The sequence below is a fragment of the Neovison vison genome, chromosome 1, assembly GCF_020171115.1.
Source record: "Neovison vison isolate M4711 chromosome 1, ASM_NN_V1, whole genome shotgun sequence".
Classification (NCBI taxonomy): domain Eukaryota; kingdom Metazoa; phylum Chordata; class Mammalia; order Carnivora; family Mustelidae; genus Neogale; species Neogale vison.
The window spans coordinates 209,703,676-209,718,978 of record NC_058091.1 but is presented as its reverse complement, the minus strand read 5'-3'; the positions used below and the strand labels follow the sequence as shown (position 1 = coordinate 209,718,978).

Here is a 15,303-nt window from a genome sequence, read left to right as displayed (position 1 = left end):
TTATACTGTTGTTTTACTTTATAGGCTCCAGAAATTTGTTTTTATTTTATCAAAAAAATAGTAGTCGAGGTAAAATTGGGAAACAAGCTGTGCGTGAGGCTGATGAACCCTTGCTACAGTCAAGAGGGTGATCATACCCATTACCCCCAAGAGGTTGCTTTTATACCTTTATAATTCCTCCCTCTGCCCCTGAAAGTTATCTATTATTTTTATTTTTCTGACAGTTATTTTTAAAAAGGATCTTATTTATCCCTTTATATAGAGCCTCCTTTAAAGAGTACTCAGACCTTCAGGTTTGTTTATAAATACCTCTAAGGAAGGTGGCATACTCTTGTTGAAGGCCATTGTTTAACATAATGGTCTTTTAGATATTAAAGATATTTGTTAAGAGCATGGACTTCAGAGTTAGACATGGCTACAAATCCTTGCTCTACCATTTACAAGCTGGATTTTGGACAGATTTCTTAAAGTTTCTAAACTTCATTTTTTTTTTAACCTATAAAATAGGAATAAAAATAATACCCACCATATAGTATGGTAGTTGTGTAGATTAAATGGGATTTATATTCAAAGAGTTTAGCACAGTCTCTGGCATATGGAAAGCCATATTATGGTTATGATTTTTAGCTGGTTGTTTGAAATTTTTCAGTCTTTTATTTTAGAAATAATGCTATAAATGAAATTGTAGTTAAATTTTCAGAAAACTCTATAAAAATCTATTTACCACCGAATATACAGTGCTGGTCTTTAGTGTTTTATTCTGAGTCCTCCAGGATGAGAGGAAGAGCAAAAGATGGCAAACAACAATGAATGCATGCAATGAAGGCATTTTTTTCCCCCAGATTTTATTTATTTATTTTAGAGAGAGTGAGTGCATGTGCGCACACTCCTGCATACTCAAGTCCAGGGTGGGATCGGTGGGGAGGGGCAGAGGGAAAGGGAGAAGCAGGCTTCCTGCTGAGCAGGGCACCTGACCTGGGGCTTGATCCCAGGACCCTGAGATCAGGACCTGAACAGCCACTTAACTGATTGAGACATCCATTTCAGCCACGTCTGAAATACAATACTCACACACACACACACACACACACACAGAGAGAGAGAGAGAGAGAGAATGAACAAACACAGGGGAGAGTGGAATAGAAGGGTCTCCAAACCTAACTCACTGAATATTTTTGTTTTGAAATTATTAAGCAAAAGGAAAGAAATAAGCATTTATCTTACCTTTACTGTATTATTTGTATTTCATGTTAACTAAATAGACTAATTTGGTAAGGAAACTTTTCCCCCCAAAATTCCATCTGATAAATGTAGAAAGGATGGTAGAATTAGAAAATCACTACTTTTCAGTCCATAATGAAATGAATTAGGTGGCAGTAATCAGTGGATGAAATTATTAGGTGAAGGGTTAATGGGGAATTTACAAAGGAGGGATTGAGCTATCATCACCTGAACCCTAGTGATTAATCATGGCATTACTAAAAATAGTACATTCAGATATTGTATACTTGCTGAAGTTTTATAATATGAATCGCAGAGCACAATCCATGAAATATTCTTGCCCAAAATATTGAACCTGAATAGAATCAATTAAGGAAGTCAAGTGATGGAGAACCAAGTTAATTGACACCACAGGAAACAAATAGAGAAATAAAGAAATCTGAAGGACAACTGACTCAATTTCCTTAAAAAGTTAATGGTTCGGTAAAGAAGTGAGGAGAGGATTGCATCTCTAACTATCTGGTATTGAAGACCAAGCTTGTTTTGTTTTTAAAGTATCCTTTTTGGGGGGTGCTTAGGTGGCTCCGTCAGCTGAGCATCCGACTCAGCTCAGGTCATGATCTCAGAGTCATGAGATTGAATCCCATGTTGGGCACCATGCTGAGCATGGAGCCTGCTTTACATTCTCTCCTTCCTTCCCTCTCCCTCTGATTTTGCCCCTCACACAACTCTCTTAAAAAAAAAAAAAAAAAATCCTTTCTGGGCATCAACCAGTAGGTGGTCCTCGTGTGCAGCCCAGGTCATATGTGAATTACCATGGAGGGGTGATGACCACCAACCTGGTTCAGGGTGGTAGGTCCACTGACCATGCACTTGGATGTTTTGACAGTGTCAGCTTGCTATGAAAGTATCTAAATCCTTACTTTTCCGTTCTGACTTTATCTTACCTGAATTTATCTTACTGACCTATAACAAAGAGTTTGAGCACCGGTAACAGTTTCTGGATTGACAGCAATTAGTTCTTGAGCTGACAACAGTTCAGACCATATTTTAAGCAGCACTACTCTAGATTAAAAGAAATTCAAGAGACATATCCTAATGTAACTTGTGAACCTTATTTGGAGCCCAAGTCAAACAAATCAACTCTAAAAGGACCTTTTGAAAGGTCCTTTAATCCCATTATGGATATTTGATTATGGAGTAAAGTATAAGATGACACCAATTTAGCTTAACAAAATAAAAGACAAATCAGGGGTAGAAGAAGCAAATCTGGCAAAATCTTGTTATGTATTAACTATGGGTGATGTGTGTATAGGTTTGAATTTGGTACTTTTCTCTTTACTTTGATGTATGTTACATATGTGCTTCCTTTTCTTCTGTCCTGTCATAATTTACACTTTATTGTAAACTTTATTAACAATTGCAAATGTTTTTAGCTTTATTTTAGATTTAGATCTCCTTTGGTGATTTGTGCAGAGTTTAAAACTTCAGAGCAACTTGCCTTCTAAATTTTTTGTTTTTACCTACTGGTTATGAATACATTAGTTTAGGACCTCAGTTCTGTGATTTGACCTTTCATAGGTTATTTATAAAATAATTTCCCATGGGTTTTCAACTTTATTTTCTCACTTTTGTATAGCAAAAATAGGAAGAGAGATACTCAGATACTGTAAACAAAATAGTCTACAAATATTGAAATTAGATTTTATACAGTTAATACTGGATTATTTTGTATGTTATTGTTAAAGAAGAATTAAAAGCCCCCCCCACTAGCTCCATCTTTAGTTAAACCTACTTGATTATATTTTGAAATTTACATAGCGACACACCAGAAATATTTTGATTACTTTCTTTACAGCTTAGGAACAGCTGATTGAAAGGGCTTATTTCCTAATTTAGATAGAGTACAATTTTACAATTTTATTTTATTCTTAGAAATTTAAGTTGATTTTTTAATTCTTTCCTTTCTTCCATCCTTTAACACTATCTTGGTAGAAAACCCAGGTTGCCATTCCCATCAATCCTGCTGCCCTCCTGAATTTCATACTTTGCTTATTTGCACAGCTGTCTTTATTTTAAATGTCTTATAAAAAATTTTCAAATGTACAAAAGTAAAGAGAATGGTATAATGAATTCACATGTGCCTATCACCTAGCTCCCACAATTATCAACTCACAGCCAGGTACATTCTGTTTTAAAACATCACTAGCGTATATAAAGTGACAAAACATATCTCAATATAATTAACTTGGGCTTTCTTTTTTCCTGTCTTAAAATTATTGGTACTTCAAGTGCACTCCAAATTTATTTCTCATTATATACTAAAAGTAATGAATGAACTCAGGAAAAGATACAAAGACATATTATTTCTATTTTTTTTTAATTTTTACAATTTTTAAATTTTTAAAAAAGTTATGGTTGGGTGCCTGGGTAGCTCAGTTGGCTAATTGTCTTACTTTGGCTCAGGTCATGATCTTGGGGATCCTGGGATGTAGCCTGGCATGGAGCTCCCCACTCAGGGTGTGTGCTTATTGCTTTCCCTCTGCCTCTTCCCCCAATCATGCACACTCTCTCTCAGATAAATAAATAGATAAAATCTTTAAAATTCTGGTAAAATACACATAACAACATGTAATTTACCATCTTAACCATTTTTAAGTGTGCATTTCACTAGAGTTAAGTACATTCTTTTTTTTTTTTTTGAGTTAAGTACATCATTCTTACTGTGAATACAACCAAGTCCCAGAACTCTTTCATATTGCAAAATTAAAACTTTGTACCCATTAGGGGCAACTGGGTGGCTCAGTAGGTTAAGCCTCTGCCTTCAGCTCAGGCCATGATCTCAGGGTCCTGGGATGTAGCCCTGCATCAGGCTTTCTACTCAGCGGGGAGCCTGCTTCCCCTCCCCCCATACCCCCTTCCCTCTGCCTACTTGTGATCTCTCTCTCTGTCAAATAAATACATTAAAACAAAACTCTGTACCCATTAAATACTAACAGGTATTCCCACTAGCCCCTCCTCTCAGCTGCTGGCAATCACCATTCTATTTACTCTCTCTCTCTGAATTTGATTATTCTAGGTATCTAATATAAGTGGAATCATACAACATTTATCTTTTAGTGACTGGCTTCTTTCACTTAGCTTAATGTCTTCCAAGTTTATCTATTATTTCTATAAATTTTGATTTGGGTTTTATGAAGTAGAGAGCTAAACAGAGAATTGGGATTGAATTTCTGTTAGATGAGGACATCCTGAATTGCATAGCCTCATTCTGTTAAGAGATTTCACTTCTTTTATTTCTAAAGCACACTATTATTAAAGAGGATTAAAAATGCTTTCCTTGTAGATCTGAGAAGACTAGTTCTTGACCATGTCTCAAATTTGCTGATAATATATAAACACAACTAGATATTTCTATCAGAAACATAATCAAATTAAGGAGTAAATAATGGAATTAGTATTTTAAGTACAGTTACTTTGCCTACCCGTTCGTGTTAGTGATATTTATATATTGAATTGTTGGAATTAATGATTTTTATTTCAAAAATGAAATGTTAAATACCCATTTTTTAATCTCTGCATACCTAAAATGTTTTGATAGGCTTTTGCTAAAGGTAAATGACAATTTTAAGGTTTACTAAAAGAAATAGACGTTTTTCATAGGTTTCTTAGCTATCATGTTTCTTTGTGTATTAACAAATAAATACCTTTGTTGGTTAATATTTAATTTTTGGTTAACTTTTCTTTTTCTTCTAGCTTATTTAAAAATTATATATCACTGTATTAATAATCATTTTTAGGGAAGTTGTGAGTGTGTTACTTCTATTAAATTTTGGCATAATGCTGTATTTGTTTAAGCCATCCACTGTGAGTTAATGAAATATTATTTCCGGGCCCAAATGTCACTAGATAAAGATTAAATATATTGTATTGATATAGTCTCTTGATTAGACTAAAGTAGATTGTTTTTAGTGTATCTTTGGAGATTAGGAGAAAAATGCACTTGGAACAGCATGCTGTGTTTTTCTAATAAACATTGAATCATAGTCAGTTACACTTGATTTTTCATTCATAATTTATTGTGTGTTATGATATGATTTGTCACTTAAGCATATGCAAATCTTAAGCAATCATTTCAACAAGAGTAGGTTATATCACTTGTGAGTTAAATATTTTTGAGCATCACTTTTAAAGATTATCAAGAGTATAAGAGAATGAAAAGCTATAATACTTCACAAATTTATAAATTAAAATTTAAACAGCGATAGTAATTTTGCATGCTTAACAATTAAAAGCACATTCTTGGCTAACAGTGATGTTTGGGTTTCCTGGGCAGGGTGACAGGCTTTATTTCAAAAAGCCTTGTGTAGAGTTATCCTTACAGTGATGAATTTATGAAGCCCAGGATCATCTTACCCTTAAGTTCTAAAGTTTATATATATATATATATAGAGAGAGAGAGAGAAAGAGGAGAGAGAGAGAGAAGAAGAGAGAGAGAGAGAAAGAGGGGGGTAGAGAGGGAGACATAGAGAGAGAGAGACAGAGAATATATAGAGTCTAATTTATTAATTTATAACAAAATTGTCAAGTGAACTGGAATGCTACTGTCATGATGATTCATTTTTGCTTCGTAGATGGGCCAAACAATTGTATGAACACAGAATAAGTACAAATTCTCATGTGTAGTCGTAATACTGAGATATTTAATGACATAATCTGAGAGTGGCATACCTCTTGCTCTGTAATAGGGGTAGTCTTACCATTGAGGAGAAATTGCAATTTTAGTTTTATAGAGTAAGAATCTCTTGCTTGAACTGTCCAGTGGACACTGCCAATGTTTCCTTCACTGATCTCTCTCTTTTTTAAAATTTTAATGACTGGCCAGTCTCTCTTTTGGTTGCTATCAGATTACAGTCAAATCTTGCTGGCTGGGGAGCCATTCTCTCTCATTAAATAATTCACCTATGTGCTCTACCTATTATGGATTATTTTTAACTTGAAACATGAGCTTGAAAAATGCTTATTTCCAAAGCCTTCGGAAAGGCCTTCAACTACAGACAATATTATTATGATCATGGATATTTGTAAAAATATAGGGAAAAAATTATCAAAAATCATACTACCCTAGTATAGTTATAGTTGTTTTGATGAATTTCCCTCATATGTCTATTTACAATTGGTATTATTAATGAGTATTATTTTAAAATTTATAAATTTGGAGTATAATTACATATCTGTAACATTGTCTTACCTTTTAGGAAAACAAGTTTTCACTTTATTTTTTTTTAATTAAATCTTTTTTTTTTTTTTTTTTTAAAGAGAGGGAGAGGGGATGCTCAGGCCAGAGGAGCAGAGGGAATCTCAAGGGACAGAGAGAATCTCAAGTGGAATCCATGCCCAGCATGGAGCCCAAAGCAGGGCTCGATCTCACAACCCTGCTATCATGACCTGAGACAAAATCAGGAGTTGGTCGGTTAACCGACTAAGTCACCCAGGCACCTCAATACATTTTCACTTTGTTAAATTTTATTTCTTTATTTGTCAGAGGGGGAGAGAGAGAGAGAGAGAGAGAGAGAGAGAGAAAGAGAAAGTGCACAAGCAGGAGGAGTGGCAGGCAGAGGGAGAAGCAGACTCCCCGCTGAGCAAGGAACGGGGAACTCCATCCCAAGACCCTGAGATCATGAGCCAAATGCAGATACTTAACTGACTGAGCCTCCCAGGCGTCCCAAGTTTTCACTTTAAAGATTGATTTTGCTAGGTATCTTTTGGAATTGGTTACCTAAATGAACTATCTTCTACCTCTAGTACTTTTAAAAATAATTATTTGATGCTTTCCATGTTATCTGACATAGTGAAAATATGGTTTCTTTTGCAATATTTATGGCTTCATTTTGGTCATATTATTAGTTACCGTTTCCAGCTAAATGTGTGTGATAGCAACAATCAAATGTATTCTTATTTTACAGCATTCTTTTTACGCTCATGACACTCCTGTATGTATATAGGGCACTTAGGGCTGTCTTATTGTCTTCATTTTGTGTGAAGATAACTTGAATAAACGATAGACTTTGGCACCAAAATAACAACTGACCTGCCCAAGTTTGAGCTAGAACTGGAGCGAGAACTCAGGTTTCTGGACCACTATGGTCCTGTGTTTAATGACATAAGCAGTCTCACAGTTCAGAATTCTGTGAACCCTGAGCTCAGTGTAATCAAAACTGAGCTCATTGTCTTTCAACCTCCTCATCTGAATTCTTTGTTTTAGTAGGTGTTTCCACCATCCTTCTGGCTCAGACCCTTTAAACATGTTTCATATGGACTCACCTCTGCCTCCTCTGCTCTCCTTTCCATTGCCTCTGTCTTTGTTCAGGAGTTATTCCTGGTCTCTGTGTCTCATCCTGCCCTCTGCCAACTTGCCTTCATCCTAAAATTCCAACCCATTACGCCCTGGTTAAATCCTTCAGTGATTCTTCATGACTTCAGGATGTAACTCTGGCGCCTTAGCTAAGCATACACAGCTCATGCCTAAAAAAGATGTACTTTTTTGAGTCTTGCTTCTTTCAACATTACATTTATGTAGAGCTTCATAGTCTATGGTTGGTCAGACTTATGTTCCAACACCCAGAGCATGAAGGGTGGAGTAAGATTTCCACCTGCCTGAAGGATCTGTATGTGGGCTGGGAGCACATTCAGAGTTCGGGCAGGCTTCTAGTCTGCCCTGGCTTCTAGTTTCTCCTGTATCCTCTGTGCATGTGCACAGCCCTGCCGTCAGCCAGGACATGAAGAGAGCCTGGTTTCCTTAAGACATGCAGGTGGCAAAAGACAACTGACAGAATGGGAGAAGATATTTGCAAACGACATATCAGATAAAGGACTAGTGTCCAAAATCTATAAAGAACTTAACAAACTCAACACCCAAAGAACAAATAATCCAATCAAGAAATGGGCAGAGGACATGAACAGACGTTTCTGCAAAGAAGACATCCAGATGGCCAACAGACACATGAAAAAGTGCTCCATATCACTCGGCATCAGGGAAATACAAATCAAAACCACAATGAGATATCACCTCACACCAGTCAGAATGGCTAAAATCAACAAGTCAGGAAATGACAGATGCTGGCGAGGATGCGGAGAAAGGGGAATCCTCCTACACTGTTGGTGGGAATGCAAGCTGGTGCAACCACTCTGGAAAACAGCATGGAGGTTCCTCAGAATGTTGAAAATAGAACTGCCCTATGACCCAGCAATTGCACTACTGGGTATTTACCCTAAAGATACAAACGTAGTGATCCAAAGGGTCACGTGCACCCGAATGTTTATAGCAGCAATGTCCACAATAGCCAAACTATGGAAAGAACCTAGATGTCCATCAACAGATGAATGGATCAAGAAGATGTGGTATATATACACAATGGAATACTATGCAGCCATCAAAAGAAACGAAATCTTGCCATTTGCGACAACATGGATGGAACTAGAGCATATCATGCTTAGCGAAATAAGTCAAGCGGAGAAAGACAACTATCATATGATCTCCCTGATATGAGGAAGTGGTAATGCAACATGGGGGCTTAAGTGGGTAGGAGAAGAATCCATGAAACAAGATGGGATAGGGAGGGAGACAAACCATAAGTGACTCTTAATCTCACGAAACAAACTGTGGGTTGCTGGGGGGAGGGGGGTTGCGAGAAGGGGGGTAGGGTTATGGACATTGGGGAGGGTATGTGCTTTTGGGTAAATTGGAAGGGGAGGTGAACCATGAGAGACTATGGACTCTGAAAAACAATCTGAGGGGTTTGAAGTGGCAGGGGGGTGGGAGGTTGGGGTACCAGGTGGTGGGTATTATAGAGGGCACGGCTTGCATGGAGCACTGGGTGTGGTGAAAAAATAATGAATACCGTTTTTCTGAAAATAAATAAATTGGAAAAAAAAAAAAAAAGACATGCAGGTGGAAGGCAGCCAGGGTTGTTTGCAGAGTTCAAGTCCCTCTGTGGGTCTCTCATTACTAGGATCTTTCTGTTACGTTTCTGTTTATGTTGCTGGTTGGTTGCATGTACTAACTGGGATGGCTACCTCAGACTTGCTGGTGAGATTGCTTACTTATACTGGAGACACTGCAGATATGATATCACTGGAGATTTTTTTCCATATTAAATTTAAGCATTACCTCCTTCAGATAGGCAACCCTAACCCTCATGTTTAGCTAAGATATGCCCCCTTCTCTCTATTTCCATATAACTGGTGCACCATTCTATGTGGTGATTATCTGTATACTTACCTGATTCCCCATAGTAGTCTGAAAGCTTGACTGCCAGCAGTTTGTTTCTGTATCCTCACTTCTATATCCTTGGTGCTTAGCATGATAAGCACTCTATACATATTTGTTTAATTGAGTTAAAATCATATAAGCTGCAAGGAATTCTGCCAGGTTTGTTACTTATATAAATACATGTCATTGTATTTCATTTCATTGTATAATGTATTATTTGAAATAAGTGGGTCATTGAGTAGTGTTTAAAAACCTGTTTGTTTTAGAAGAATTTTTATTAAATAGCAAAATTCTTTTTTAGTGGAATGAACCATTGGATACAGTATTATGTAAGGTCACCAGTGAACCCTAAGTTCATTACCACTAAGCTCATTAGTAAATTATTTGATCTTTAGTAGTTTTTTTTTTTTTTTAAAGATTTTATTTATTTATTTGACAGAGAGAGATCACAAGTAGGCAGAGAGGCAGGCAGAGAGAGAGAGGGAAGCAGGCTCCCTGCTGAGCAGAGAGCCCAATGCGGGACTTGATTCCAGGACCCTGAGATCATGACCTGAGCCGAAGGCAGCGGCTTAACCCACTGAGCCACCCAGGCGCCCTGATCTTTAGTAGTTTTTGACAGGATTTATCATTCTGTTCTTGTTACACTTTTACATTTGGTGTTTTCATGCTCTTGGTTTACCTCTTAGATTACTCTTCACTCCTTTTCAGTCTCCTTTGTTGTTTTTCTTTTCTCTATAACCTCATAATATTAGTGACCATGCTATGTCTTATTCTCTTCTTTTTTTTTTCTTTTTTCACTTTATTAAAATACTGAGTTTATTTCACATGTATATTTTTGTCTCCTCACCATTCCATTTGTCTGACCACCACTACTACTATGTCTTATTATAACATTCCATACATATTTAAAACCAAGCAAAGGGTGGAGTTCCAGCTTTAAAAACTAAACAGGCATTTTAGACAACACATTCTTGGCAATGGAACCTGGACATTTATCAGACATAGAAGAGAAAGTTCTCACTGTGCATTATAAAAGGGACAGCCAGATATCAACTGTTTCAGAAATGAAATAAGATGGAAAATTTTAACACACTGTTTAAACTGCTTTCTTGAAGAAACTTCCTCCTCTGCCAGAGACCTTCAGTGGCCTCTTGGTCAGTCATCCGGAAACAATTCTTGACGTGATTGATGAACTTGGCTTCTACTTTGTGAAGAGAACCACTTACTTGCATTTTTGCTTTAATGTCTTCTATAGAACAAGGTCCTTTCGGTGTTTTGGGAGTCTTTTCCTGTGGTTTGAAAGATTTTTTGATCTTGGTGTTGATGGTTTTGACTCTTTTCCATTCTGGTTTGATTTTTGTACATTTTTGGCTGGAGTATCTTGTATAGATTTCTTTACTGGAATCTTTTCTTCAGTTTTCTCATCATCAAAATCATCATCATCATCATCATCATCTTCATTATCGTCTTCACTGGCAACAAGTTATATTTTTTTCTTTGGACCCTTCCTACCCCTTCCAGGGGCAGAATGCTTTCCAGATACACTAAGGAGTTTCTTTCTTCTCTTCTTCTGACTCTGCATCTTCCTCCACAGCTACTGAGGGTTGTTCGCTAGTACACACCGGCCCTGAACCACATTTCAATTGTAAGACCACAGGTGGTGGTATTGCAGAGGCCCGAAGGGAAACCATTGGCTGTACAGACATCTTCAAAGTTGCCAGTGTGACTTTAATTGGACTGCGTTTGTAGCTCATTGCATCCGTTTCAGCTGTGTCCAATTCATCCTTCGCACCAACCCCTACACTGACCCTTCTTAAAGATAACTGGTGCTCATTTTCATCATTATCCACCTTAAAGGGATAATCTTTGTCAGTCTTCAGGTTCACAATTGAAGGGATAGTTCTGGGGCCTCGGGGGACTCATGTCCATGTTCATTAAATCTTCCATGGTGTAGTGGCATGATCTTAGGTGGGAGAGGAGGCAGACAGAGATCAATGACTGCTGTTCCACAGGAGAGCCATGTAGGAGGGAATCACACCAGGGACTGTCTGATTCTCTTAGCTATTCTCATGAACCTGGAGGTCATCATTTGAATTGCATCAAATATTAATTACTGCCAAATATATATTCCCTGTCCAGACTTCTCTCTTGAATTCTAGATTCATCAGTCCAACTTCTTACTTGACATTTCTACTTTAATGTCTCCTCTTAGATCCTGAAGTCAACATGTCCAAAATTAAACTCTGAATCTCGCCCCCCCAACTTACTTACCCACTACCACCCAAACTAATCTTCTCTCAAATGATAAGGCTCCATCTTCCCAATTGTTCAAGGTACTGGAGTTATCTTTACGTTCTCTATTCCTCTCAGACCCCACATTCAGTCCATTAGGTCATCCTGTTGCTCTACCCTCATATTATCTGGATCAGACCATTTCTCATCAACTCCCCTTGCTATCACCCTGATGTAAACAACCATCAACTTTCACTAGGATTACCTTCCTATCTGCCTGCTTCCATCCTTGCCTTCGGATGGTATAACATTACCTTTTAAAATGTGAGTCATGGGGCGCCTGGGTGGCTCAGTGGGTTAGGGCCTCTGCCTTTAGCTCGGGTCGTGATCTCAGGGTTCTAGGGTCGAGCCCCACATTGGGCACTCTGCTCAGCGGGGAGCCTGCTTCCTCCTCTCTGCCTCTCTGCCTACTTGTGATCTCTGTCAAATAAATAAATTAAATCTTTTTAAAAAAATATGAGTCATATTGCATTACTTCTCAACTCTAGGTAAAAGCTGAAACATTTATTTATTTCTAAAAACATTTATTTATTTATTTTAGAGAGAGAGAGATTGCGTGTAAGCCCAAGCAGGGGGTAGGGCAGTGGGAGAGGGAGAGAGAGAATCATCTAGCAGACTCCCCACCAAGTGCAGAGCCCTAAAGTGGGTTTTGATCCCAGGACCATGAGATCATGACCTGAGCGGAAATCAAAAGTCAAATGTTCAACTGACTGAGCCACCCAGGTGCCCCACACAAAAACATTAATAATAGACTATAAACTATGGGACCTGCTCCTTCCTCACCTTTCTTACTCTTCTGACTTCACCTCCTATTTCCCTTCCTTTCATTCATCACCATCCAGGCACACTGCTTCCTTGCTGTTCCTCAAACATACTAGAGAAACACTAGTGTTTCTCTACATTCCTTCCTACCTGTCAGCCTCACTCCTGACTTCCCTTATCCTACTTCATGTTTTCTTTTTCTCATACTACTATTCACCTTCCAATGTGCATTATAATTTACTTTTTTATTATGTTTATTGTTTAATGTCTCTCTTTCCCAGCTTAGTCTATGAGGACAGAGGTCTTTGTTTTCTTTGCTGATATGCCCAATGCACTGAGAATATCACCAAGTATTAAGTAGGCACACAAACAAATATCTGTTAAATGAATGATTACCTGATTTTTTGTAAAAAATAAAAATTCACAGTTTGTCTGAAGAACTTTATTAGGTGAAAAGTTTAATTTGAAAAATTATGAGAAATTTTTAAAAATGCTGATGTTCTTTTATCCCTTAATTGGTGAATTAGGATCCATGAAAACACCATAAAATTTACATAAAAAGTTAATAAGTATCATTCAAATAACCTCTTCAGGGCAGTCTTTTTAATAAAACTGACATTTCTGTAAAAGTGGGATTTTTCTATAATATGCAGAATAGTGGAATTTAATGCATACTTGAGATTTAAAAATAACCATGTAACAGTGTTTTGAGTGGGACTTTTTTATCTTGTTCCAGAATTGCAGCTAAGGCCTTAAGCTGAAGACAAAATACCCTGAGTAACTAATTTTCTATATTTAGATTGCTATGAATAATCTACTAGCCATTGGGACCAGAAACCTGCCTGTAGAGATTGTTCTGAGGAACCATTCCTGAAAAACTGGGATCCCTAACCCCATCCCAATATGAGAGTAGGATTCAGCAGAGGAGAAGTACAGAATCTGTGATGAGGAATGATTCCTTCCCCTCCCAGAGCCTTCCTTCCTTGTCCAAGGAACCACTTATAAACAGTATGGAATACCCTCAAGTGAGAAGGAGGGTCATTTCTTTTCCTACTTGAACATTTGCTTAGCATTGGACTGGCTGGTCTGCCCTTTTCTGCTAAAACAGGGCTAAATAGAATTGAGAGTGATAGTACAGGGGGAATGTTTAATCTGTTTAATATATTTTCTCCAGAGAGTAGCTAGGCTTGGTCTATTTTTCTGTTGTCCTGCTCAAGCCAGGAGGTAAAGGCTGCTCTGCAGGGGTAGAGGGTATATGGTCACTGCCTATATCAGTAAATGTCCAGGGGGTGGTTTCCCTGCACGATCTTCTGAAGAGTCCATACAATCACCCCACCGGGGAGCTGGCAGCTGTGTGCCTGCCACAAGCAGGGACACTGACAGCTAGTTAGTATCAGCCAGAGAAGCAGCAGCAAACAGCAGAGAGGGTACTGTGACTTACAACCAGTTAAGGAAGGGGATAACTGTCCTTTCTGCTTCCAATTCTCAAGCCATGGGCCCCTGGAAGAAATGGTGAGGGACGGCAGGTTACTCTGAGCAGGACTGTGCTGCATTTCTCCATTCCAAGCTGTAGAGAGTGTGGGTTGAACCAGGGAGAAAAGAGCTTCAAATCGATTTTGAGTCTGAAGGCTTCAAAATAGCAACAACAACAGCAACAACAATAAGAAGAAGATTGAATTTTTTTTTAAGATTTTATTTATTTGACAGACACAGATCACAAGTAGGCAGAGAGGCAGGCAGAGAGAGAGAGGGAAGCAAGCTCCCTGCTGAGCAAAGAGCCCCCCTCCCCGCCCAATGCAGGGCTTGATCCCAGGACCCTGAGACCATGACCAGAGCTGAAAGCAGAGGCTTTAACCCACTGAGCCACCCAGGTGCCCCAGGAGATTGAATTCTAATTTTTTGAAGGATAGCATTCTAATAACTGAAAGTGCCTAACGAGTTACCATATGGTACTGAGTTGTTTAAGGGTCCTTAATGTATCAGTAAGGTATTGCTGCATAATAAACCACTTTAAAACTTAGTGGTTTAAAACAACCATTTGTTATTTCTAAGAAGCTTATGCATTAGCTAGACCATTCTGTTGATCTGTGACAGGCTTAACTGATGTCCGCAGGGCTTGTGCATGTCTCTACCGTCAACTCATGGTGGGTGGGAGCCGGCTTGTCTAAGATGGCCTTATTTGGGATGATTTGACTTGGTTTCATATCCAAGAGGCTAGTCTGAGTTTGTTCTTGTGGTGGTGGCTGGGGTCCATAAGCAGAAAGTAGAAACACTCAAGCACTCTTTAAAACTTATATTTAAGGGTGCCTGGGTGACTCAGTGGGTTAAGCCGCTGCCTTCGGCTCAGGTCATGATCTCAGGGTCCTGGAATCGAGTCCCGCATTGGGCTCTCTGCTCAGCAGGGAGCCTGCTTCCCTCTCTCTCTCTGCCTGCCTCTCCATCTACTTGTGATTTCTCTCTGTCAAATAAATAAATAAAATCTTTAAAAACAAACAAACAAACAAACAAACTTATATTTAAACTTTTCTTGGAGGCCAAACTCAGAGTCATTGTGGGAAGGCACTACCGAAGGGCAAGGATATAGTGAGGCATGAAAAATTGGGGCCATTAATGAGGTCAATCTGCCACACTTGACAGGTGGGAAAGGAGATTCCACACAAGAGAGTTAAGAGCAGTTATTTGGGGGAAAGTTGCGTATTTGTACTCTGAGGAGTAGGAACCCTTTAATCACAGGTTACAACTGATTTGGACTACAT

The 15,303-nt window shown here is 38.4% G+C and overlaps 1 protein-coding gene and 1 pseudogene across 2 annotated transcripts in view; one reads left to right on the top strand and one right to left on the bottom strand.

The window, feature by feature from the left end:
- The window catches only part of ATG10 (autophagy related 10), a 237,446-nt gene that overhangs the window by 18,939 nt on the left and 203,204 nt on the right, over positions 1-15,303 (top strand). The gene's annotated exons all lie outside the window — the stretch shown is intronic.
- Positions 10,541-11,597, bottom strand: LOC122917952 (annotated as a pseudogene).